We start from the raw sequence: 10,859 nt of genomic DNA, 5'->3' as shown, positions 1-10,859 counted from the left end.
GAAGGGAAGACAAATCCTCGTACAGACCAAACATAAGTGCCAGAGTGGTTGTTTTCTGCATTAATGGTGGAAGGATTCCATGATATAAGTTTCAAAATCCATCTCTCCTCAACTGAAGCACTGCATCCCAAGTTTTGATTCCTTAGAGCTGCTGCCTTTAAAAAGGATCTTCCAAAAGGGAAACGTGATGGCTACATTGTGGAAAGCTGTGCAGCAGCCACACAAGTAATGCTGCATCTCACCAAATTTGTAATGTGAGGGAGATGTCTTGTTTTGAAGATGTAAGGATTGGTGGTCTCTTTTCATGAGCTTCTGAATCCATCATGTTGCTTAAGGTCTCTCTTCTTCATGAAGGATTTTTTTTTTAACCTGTGACACCAGATGAGCCTCAATGGTATGAGGGATGCTAGCTTTTTGGCAACTTTCCCAATTTGCTCCATTGTTTATCAGGTTCTTTCTTCTGGAGTCAATTTTGATAACTGGATTCCCATGGCTGCGGGCTGCCAGGCCCCACGTCCCGAGCCACCGGCCCGCAGGACCGCAGCAAGGGAGCCCGCCAGCCGCAGACCTTGACCAATCTCCAAAAGTTCTTTTACACTAACAACAGACAGGGATGGGAGTGGGTGGGTAGGGTGGGGTTGGAGGCTAACTATATTGGACAGGGGAGAGTTGGGGGAAGGTGGGGGTCAGGCATGGGAATGGGAAAGACAGTGGAATGAATTGGACATAAAATCCCTATGTTCATATATGAATACACAACTAGTGTAACTCCACATCATGTACAACCACAATTGGAAATTATGCTGGGCTGGTGGGGCACACCTATAATCCCAGCTACTTGGGAGGTTGAGGCAGGAGGATCATGAGTTCAAAGCCAGCCTCAGCAAAAGTGAAGTGATAAGAAATTCACTGAGACCCTGTCTCTAAATAAAATGCAAAAAAGGGCTGGGGATGAGTGTTTGAGTGCTCCTGAGCTCAATCTTCAGTAACCCCCCCACCCCCCCAAAAAAGCCAGAATCCAATAATTGGAAGTTATACTCCATGTATGATAAGTCAAAACAATAACAACAACAACAACAAAAAAAAAAAAAAGCAAAAAAGACCATTCTACTAAACTGGGCGTAATAGTGACACCTGTAATCCCAGCGGCTGAGGAGGCTGAGGCAGGTGGATTTCCAGTTCAAAACTAGCATCGGTAAAAGTGAGGTGCTAAGCAACTCAGTGAGACCCTGTGTCTAAATAAATTACAAAGTAGGGCTGGGGATGTGGCTCAGTGGTCGAATATCCCTGAGTTTAATTCTAGGTACCCTTCAAAACCAAAAATCAAAAAAGCATTCTACTGTCATGTATAATGAAAAAGAACAAATAAAAAATTAAAATAGGGCTCAGCGGTAGAGCACTCGCCTTGTAAGTGCGAGACCCTGGGTCCAATCCTTAGCACTGCATAAAAATAAATAAGTGAAATGAAAGTATTGTTTCCAACTACAAAAACAAATATAAAAAAAATAAGCCAGGGGCTGGGGTTGTGGCTCAGTGGTAGAGCACTTACCTAGCACTTGCAGGTCCTGGGTTCGATCCTCAGCGCCACATATAAATAAATGCAATAAAAGTATTGTGTCCAACTACTACTAAAAGATAAATATTTTAAAAAGAATCTATTTTTTAATTATCTACATTTATCTCTACCCTCAAATGTCCATATCCTCCTACATCCACCATTTCTAACCTGCTCTTTTTTAAAAATATTTTTTAGTGTTGACGGACCTTTATTTTATTCATTTATTTATATATGGTGCTGAGAATTGAACCCAGCACCTCATACATGTGAGGCAAGCACTCTATCACTGAGCCACAACCCCAGCCCCAAACCTGCTCTTCTTTACATAGTCAACTTGAACTGTTTCCTCCTTCCCTTTTCTGTCCATTCCTTCTTTTCTTTGCTTTCTTCCTTCCCTTCCTCCGTTCTGTCTTTCCCTCTCTCTCCCCCACTTTCTTTCTTTCCAATGGGGTCTTGCCATGTTGCCTAGGCTGGCACTAAATTCTTGGGCTCAAGCTACCCTCCTGCCTCATCCTCCCAGCTAAAATTACAGGCATGTATATCACTGTGCCTGGTTCCATGGAGTCAGGTTTTTTTTTTTTTTTTTTTTTTGTACCAGGGGATGTGGCTTTGAACTCACAGGCACTCGATCATTGAGCCATCCCCAGCCCTATTCTGTATTTTATTTAGAGACAGGGTCTCACTGAGTTTCTTAGCGCCTGGCTTTTGCCTCAGCCTCCTAGGGCGCTGGGATTAACGTGAGCGTCACTGCGACAGGCTCTTGCAGTCAGTTTTTTAGTGCATCTCTTAAAATCACACTCATCTAGAGTCTAAGGTCATCTAAGATCAAAATCTCTAAGGAAGTAATACATATTCCAATACGGAATAGATTGCCATTTCTTTGGCTGAATATCAGATAATATAGGTGGCCTGCATTTAGGGGATAGGTAAAATTTTTTTTAAAAATGCACTTCTTGGGCTGGGGATGTGGCTCAAGCGGTAGTGCGCTCCACTAGCATGCGTGCTGCCCGGTTCAATCCTCAGCACCACATACAAACAAAGATGTTGTGTCTGCTGAAAAACTAAAAAATAAATATTAAAAATTCTCTCTCTCTCTCTCTCTCTCTCTCTCTCAAAAAATAAATAAATAAATAAAACTCCATGGCTTTCAGTGTAGTGATTTCCAAACTTAAAAAAATAAAATAAAAAAATGCACTTCTTAATATAGATTCACATTCATGCTTGTATTAGAGAGGTACAAGAGAACTGAGAGATGTGCTCTGGGCTCATTCATTAAAATGCAAAAGCAAGAATTACTGCATTCTTTGCATTGTTTCTCCCCTCCCTCCCTCCCTCCCTCTCTTCCCTCAGTACTAGATATTGAACCTGTGTGTGGCTTTGCATTGCTAGGCAAATGAGCTACATCCTCCACCCTTCCTTCCTCACCCCTTTCCTCCCTTCCTTCCTTTCCTCCCTCCCTCCTTCTTTTCTTCCTTCCTCTCAGAGCTACATACCCAGCTCCTCTTTCTTAAAAATTTGATTTTAAATATTTTTATTTATTTATTTTTTTTTGCTGGAGATTAAACCCAAAGTCTCCTGCACACCAGGCAAGCACTCTACCACTGAACACTTCCAGTCCCTGTTTTTTATTTTATTTTTGAAACAGGGTCTTGTAATTGCCCAGGTTGGCCCAGAATTTGTGATTATCCTGCATCAGCCTCCTGAGTAGCTGAGATTACAGGTATGCCCTACCTCACCCAGCTGTTTCTCTCTTTTGCAGATGGCAACTGTAGTTAAGTTGCATATTAAAAATTCCAACTTGTATTAAATTGAATTAAAGTATTAAAGTCCATCAGCAACCCTCTGAGGCTTGCTGATCTCTGTGACCTCCCAAAATAAGTTCAGTCAGAAATCAAATCAGCTTAAAGGTTCATGATTCTCTATCTCCAGATGGCAGAATCACCTTAGGATTTAACTCCAAGCCCAGACCAGAGAAATCCTTTCTTTTGGGACATAAGCACCTAGCTAGATCTTCCAATTAGTTTCATATTCAACATTTATCAAATGCATTTTATATTTTACTCACTGCGCCTGCATTTAATGGGGAAGATAGAATTAAAAAAAAATAGATGCCCCTCAACATAGAATCACATTCATGCTCATGGTAAAAGAGGACAAGAGAGGTCTGGAGAGGTGGCTCAGGGGTAGAGTGCCTGCCTGCCTAGTATGTGCGAGGCACTGGGTTTGATTCTCAGCACCACATATAAATAAATAAAATAAAGGTCCATTGACATCATATATCATATATATATTCATATATTTATATATCTCCAGAGTCTATGGTTACAAAGGCAAATAAGACATGGGTCCTGTCTGTCCCTGAGAAGAGGAGCAATGTTGAACAAAAGAATATAAAACAATTTGAAAAGTTGTCATAGAAGTATGCATAAAGTTCTCTGGGAAGAAGGGAGAATTGACACTACCTGTTTGATTTGAGGAAGAATTTTCAGAGAGATCACATATAAAACGAATGTGATGTATTATATAACTCTGTGTGTGTGTGTGTGTGTGTGTGTGTTGTGAGGTAAGATACGATTTAGAGGAATGAAGAAACAAGATAAAGATATCCTAGGCCAAGAAAACTGCAAATATGAAATCATAGAGAGCAAGGATTTCTGTATGATGTAGAAATGAGTGGGGAAAGAAAGTTTGAAAGGAAGGTTGGGGCTAAATTGTGAAAGAACATTTATGCTATATTAAGAAATTTGGGGGCTGGGGATATAGCTCAGTTAGTAGAGTGCTTGCCTAGCATACGCAAGACCCTGGGTTCAATCCCAGCGAAAGAAAGAAAGAAAGGAAGAAAGAAACTTGACTGAGTGCTATGGTGCACACCTGTAATCCTAGTGACTAAAAAGGTTGAGGCAGGAGGATCACAAGTTTGAGTCCTGCTTCAGCAACTTCATGAGAACCTGTCAAAATAAAAAACAAACAAAAAGGGCTGGAGATATAGACAGGTAGTAAAGCAACCCAGGGTTCAGTCCCCAATATCAACAAAACAAAACAAAACATTGAAGCTGGGGTCTGTGGCACACCACTGTATTCTCACTATTTAGGAGGCTGAGGCAGGAGGATTCCAAGTTCAAGGCCAGTTTGGGCAACATAGCTGGATCTATTCTCAAAAAATAAAAAGAGCTGGGTGCAGTGGTGCATGCCAGTATCCTAGTGGCTCTGGAGGCTGAGGCAGGAGGATCCCAAATTCAAAGCCAGCCTTAGCAAAAGTGAGGCGTTAAGCACTCAGTAAGACCCTGTCTCTAAATAAAATACAAAATAGGGCTGGGATGTGGCCAACTGCCACAATAGTCGAATGCCCTAAGTTCAATCCCTAGTACCCCCACCTTCAAAACAATAACAACAACAAAAACCCCATAAATAAATAAATAGAAAAGAAAAGAAAACCAAGGGGTTTGGGGTGTCTCTTAGTGACAGAATGCATGCATCATGTATGAGAGCTTTGGGGTTTTATCTCCAGCATCCACCACCCACCCTACATGAAATTTGAGCTTGACAAGGAGCCATCAGAAGTTTTAATCAAAGCTGTATTTTAAGGGCTAGGGATATATAGCTTAGTTGGTAGAGTGCTTGCCTCTCATGCACAAGGTCCTGGGTTCAATCCCCAGCACCACAAACTATATTTTAAAAGGTGAACTACTGAAATTGTGGAAAATGGATTAGAACTGGGAAGACAGCTGGGAGTGGTGGCACACACCTATCATCCTTGCTATTCGGAAGGTTGAGGCAGATGGATCACAAATTAGAGTCAGCCAGTCTGAGCTAAGAACATAGGGAGACCCTGTCTTAAATAAAATAAAAATAATAAAAACAAAAGGGGGCCAGTCTCAATGGAACATGCCTGTAAACCCAGCGATTTGGGAGCCTGAGGCAGGAGAATTGTAAGTTCAAAGCCAGCTTCAGAAATTTAGTGAACCCCTAAGCAACTTAGTGAAACCCTGTCTCAAAGAACTGGGGATGTGGTTCAGTGACTAAGCACCCCTGGTTCAATCACACCTCCCCACCCTCACCCCCAATTTTGGAAAAAAAAAGTTGGGGGGAGTGGGGCTGGGAATGTAATTCAGTGGGAAGAGCACTTGCCCAGAATGTGCAAGGTCCAGAGTTCAATTCTTAGTACTTAAAATAAACCAACCAACAAATAAATAAAGGAACTGGGAAGACAAACAATGGAAACAAATGAATTGGAAATCCCAAACCCAGGCAATAGATGATGAATGACTGACCTAAAAATGGGATGGAGAGAACATGTTCCAGACAATTATGGATGGGGAGGAATCTTGTTCATTTGCAGTAAATTATTCATCCATCTTTTCATAAAACAAATGAATGATTAGTTACTACATACAAAGATACCATGCTAGATGTCATATGCAAAGAGAATAAAAGCAGACCCCTCTTGAAGGAACATTAATCTGGTAAGAGAGATGAAACAGGTAAGCTGTTAATGGGCTGCTTCTTTGAAAAAGCCTTACATAAGGCTCTTCACCTAACATTTTCTTTTATAAAAATCCATTGAGGTACCAGCTATTAAAATCTGAACATTTAGGGGCTGGGGTTGTGGCTCAGTGGTAGAGCACAGCCTAGCCTGTGTGAGGCACTGGGTTTGATTCTCAGCACCACATATAAATAAATAAATGGTTCATTAACAAATGAAAAAAATTCTTAAAAATTTTGAACATTTATGTTGGGTGCTGTGGTGCACTCCTGTAATCCCACAGGCTTGGGAGGCTGAGGCAGAAGGATCGTGGGTTCAAAGCCAGCCTCAGCAAAAAGCAAGGTGCTAAGCAACTCAGTCTCTAAATAAAATATAAAATAGGGCTGGGGATGTGGCTCAGTATTTGAGTGCCCCTGAGTTCAATATCCAGTACCCCCAGAAAATAAAAAAAATAATAATCATTTAGACTATAAAATTTAGAGAAGGCTTAGGGAGCAAGGCAGAAAGGAGCTTGTTGTCTGTTGTTTGCAGGAGGTGATGAAATACAAATGCAAGCAAAGAAATTCGGGAATGACAGAGTGATAATTAAACAAGGTAATAGAAGAGAAAGTGAGGAGAAGGGGTGGGGCTGGTTGATAAGGGATTAAGAGATGAAACTTGACTCTATCTCAAAGTTCATTTGTAGATCATCTGCTATTTGTGAATAGATACAGAATGTGGGCCCAAACTAAAATGCAAATGCTCCTAAAAATGGGGCCCGTTAGTAATGAAATATGAAAAACATCTGATTTAAGCAGAACAAAAATAACACTCCCTAATCAATCTTTGAAAGAATCAATATGTGAATGAAGACATTCACATCCTCAAGTTTTTTTTTTTTTTTTTTTTTTTTTGGGGAGGGGGGTACTGGGGATTGAACTCAGGGGCACTCCAACACTAAGCCCTATTTTTTGTATTTTACTTAGAGTCAGGTTCTCACTGACACTTCCTTGGTGTCTTGCTTTTGCTAAGGCTGGCTTTGAACTTAGGATCCTCCTGCCTCAGCCTCTGACCCTCCTGCCTCAGCCTCTGGAGTCACTGGGATTATAGGCATGTGCTACTGGGCTCATCCTCAAGATTTTTTTTTTTTCAGTTCTGGGGATTGAACCCATGGCCTTGTGCATGCGAGGCAAGTACTGTACCAACTGAGCTATATCCCCAGCCCCCTCATCCTCAAGGTTTTAATAATGGGGGAAAAAAGTGTTCTTTGTCCTGAGTTTGTCTTATCTTAAAGTGGAACAAAGTAATATTAGTCAAGGTTATCTTATTTCTCATTTGCTTATTCAACATTTTACTGAGGGTTTACTGAATGTTGGGTACTATGCCATGTCTGGGGGAATATGATGTAGAAGAGTTCTCTTCTCTTACTCCAAAGGGCTTTTAAAACAGGAGGACACATCAGGAGAACCCAGGTCGGTTTTAACTCATCTTTTGATGTTTCTGGAAAAGGCATAGAGAGAACTTGGTAGTGTAGGGCCCAGAGTGTGTCCTAAAAAGATCTGTAGGGAGAAGGCAAGTACCTTTGATGGCAGAGATTTTAAATTTGATTTTAAAATTTAAATCTCCCAAATCTTATTTGAGTTAAAAAGCATTGATTGCCTTTCACATTTCTCTGTGCATTCCACCCCACCACTCCTCCTGTAGCTGTAGGCAACTCTTGCTATCCAAAGTTACCAATTCTCTCCCTCTTCCCACCCATCACAACTCCCATCACAGTTCCTCACAGCTTGTCTCTGGGCTCAGCCCCAAGCCTGGAGGGACAGAAAATGGATTCAGAGTTGCTACTCAAACACTGATTCCCATGGAAACCAAACCACTAAAAAAACAAAAAGGGAGAAGAGGCAGCCACTGGCTGACCTCTTAAGTTCACCCTCCAAATTTTTTTCACTTCTGGGCATGAAGGCAAGTGCTTATGTATATAACTAGCAGAACAGAATAACCCAATCCCTCCCCCATTCTCCAATTTCTTGAGAACCTTTTTGCTTTTTGACAAAAGGCAGGGGACATCTCCACCTGGTGGTAGAAATGCAAAATTACCACAGAGAGAAGCCCTAATTAGTGAGAAAATCTGCAATGCAGGCTATTAAGTTGCTGCAACAGGAAAAGGGTGAAAGATGTAACATTCAGAAGGCACTCTTCCAAAGTGTTTGATTGTGATGCATTTAACACTTGTTCCTTCTCACTGTACATTGTTTCAAGATTTAAATATTATTTTTATATTGATGCCATTTATTTATTTATTTTAAAATAAATTTATTTTTGCATCCAATCCAAATATGGAAACATTATACTGGGAATTGAACCTAGGGGCTCTTTACCACTTAGCTACAACCCCAGTTCCTTTAAAAATTTTTTTTATTTTAATTGAGACAGTGTCTTGCTAATTTGTTTAGGGTCTCACTAAATTGCCGAGGCTGGCCTTGATCTTGTGATTCTCTTGCTGCAGCTGGGATTACAGGTGTGTACCACTGTGCTTGGCTGAGGTCTAGTTTTTGGTTTCTGTTTTTTTTTTGGTGTTGAGGATCAAACCCAAGGTTTTATCCATGCTTAGCACATGCTCTACCACTGAATTCCACCTCCAGCTCCACAATGTCTAGTTTTATATCTCCCAATTCCATACTATTTCCCATGTGAATGTCTTGTTGCCACAAACTTAGTGTAAAACCAGCATGGACAGTGCTTGGTTTCCCTTCCAGAGAGCAGCCTTTGCCATCTTTCAAAGGGAAATAGATTTGCTCCATTGTCTTTTTGGTATGGCCTATTTTCTTCAGGGCTGTGAATATTTGTGCAATCATCTGCAGAGGCATCACCCCACTGATCAACATGATTACTAAAAGAGAACAAGGAAAGTCAAACCAGAGGGTACAATTACCATAAAGCTTACAAAAGCAAATTCTCTAATTCATCTTATTCTACTGGTTATCATGAGATACTTACGCTTTATCCAAAGGGATCAGGAAAAACAACAATTACGTCTACTGAGCATCCTCCTTGTGCCAGAAACATTTCCCACATCATCACAGCAACTCTATCCTGGAAGTGACAGGAAAGGCAGGAGAGGTGGGAATCTGTCTGATACACTGACTACTCTGTATTTTATCTCCTCCAAAAGTTTTTTTTTTTTTTTTTTTTTTACTAGGGATTGAACCTCGGGGTGCTTAACCACTGAGTCACATCTTAGCCATGTGTATGTATGTGTATGTGTGTGTGTATATACATATATATATATATGTGTGTGTGTGTGTATATATATATATATATATATATATATATATATATGATTTAGAGACAGGGTCTTGCTGAGTTGCTTTGGGCCTCACTAAATTACTGAGGCTTTAAACTCAAGATCCTTCTGCCTGAACCTTCAGTGCTGCTGGGATTACAGGCGTGTCCCACCAAGCCTGGCTCCTCCAAGTTTTCAGCTTTTAGAATCAATTCTTTTCTACATCCATGCAATATTTTCAATTTTATTCTATCATTTTTACCTTGAATGTGTTTGATTTTTTTAGTGTTAGGGTCAACCCCAGGGGCTCTTGCATGGGAGGCAAGTGCTCTACCACTGAGCTACAATCCCAGCTTCCTTGTAGGGTTTCTTCAAGGAGATTGGTAAAAGAAAATTTAGGAACTATATTAGAGTTCTCCAGAGAAACAGAATCAATAAGATCTACCTATCTATCAATATAGATGTAGGTATCTATAGCTATCTTAGACAAGATATATTTATCTATAGCCTACATATTTATAAATCTCTCTCTCTCTTTTTTTCTCAGAGGAGCTTTATTGTTAGAATTGGCCCATGAGATCAGGGAGGCTAATATTGATGATATTCAGTTGGCAACTTGGGAACCAGAGAAACTTGTGGTGTAGCGCTGTCCAAATTGGAAGGCCTGGGAACCAAGGGAGCTGTTGATGTACATTGCAGTCTCAGGCTGGTGGTCTGAGAATCCCAAGGACTTCTGGTACAAGTTCTGGAATCTGAGGGCCACAGTTGCTTCTAAAGGACAGAAGATGATGGATGGATGTACCATGTATCATCTCAGAAACAGAGAGAAGGAGACTTCATTCTTCTTCTGCCTTTTTGTTTTCTCTGGATTTTCAACTATTTGGATGGCAAATTCCCATATTAGGTGAGGGCGGATTTTTCTTACCCAGTCCACTGATTCTAATTGGCATCAGAATCCCCCAGGCTTGGCCAATCTCTTCTGGAAACATTTTTACAGACATATCTAGTTGTAATGCTTTCTAGCCATCTGGGTAGACCCATCACCCAGTCAAGTTGACACCTAGAATTAAACATTGTATTACAGGACGTATGAGTTCACTTTCAAGTTTCAGGCTGAGAAAGATAGTCTCTGCTGTTAGTTTGGCTCACTTTCTTTTGTCCTTTAAGTGTCAGTTACTTTTTTTTTTCTTCTTTTTTCAAAGTACTGGGGATTGAACCCAGGTGTGCTCTACCATTGAGCTACATCCCTAGCCTCTTTTAAAAACCTTTTTAATTTTGAGATAGAGTCTCATTAAGTTTCCTAGTGATCCTTCTGCCTCAGCCTCCCAAGGTGCTGGAATTACAGGCATTACCACCACATGCGTCTGGTAATTGCTTTTTCTCCCCTTATTGGTGATTGAACTCAGGGGCATTTAACCACTGAGCCACATTCCCAGCACTTTTTAAATTTTTTTTTTTTTTTTTTTTTTTTAGATAGGATCTTGCTAAGTTGCTTAGGTCCTCGCTAAATAGCTGAGGCTGGCTTTAAAGTCACAATCCTCCTGCTTCAGCCTCCC

This window comes from Marmota marmota, unplaced genomic scaffold (assembly GCF_001458135.2).
Source record: "Marmota marmota marmota unplaced genomic scaffold, marMar, whole genome shotgun sequence".
In the NCBI taxonomy this organism is placed as follows: domain Eukaryota; kingdom Metazoa; phylum Chordata; class Mammalia; order Rodentia; family Sciuridae; genus Marmota; species Marmota marmota.
Note: the sequence above shows the minus strand (reverse complement) of the source record.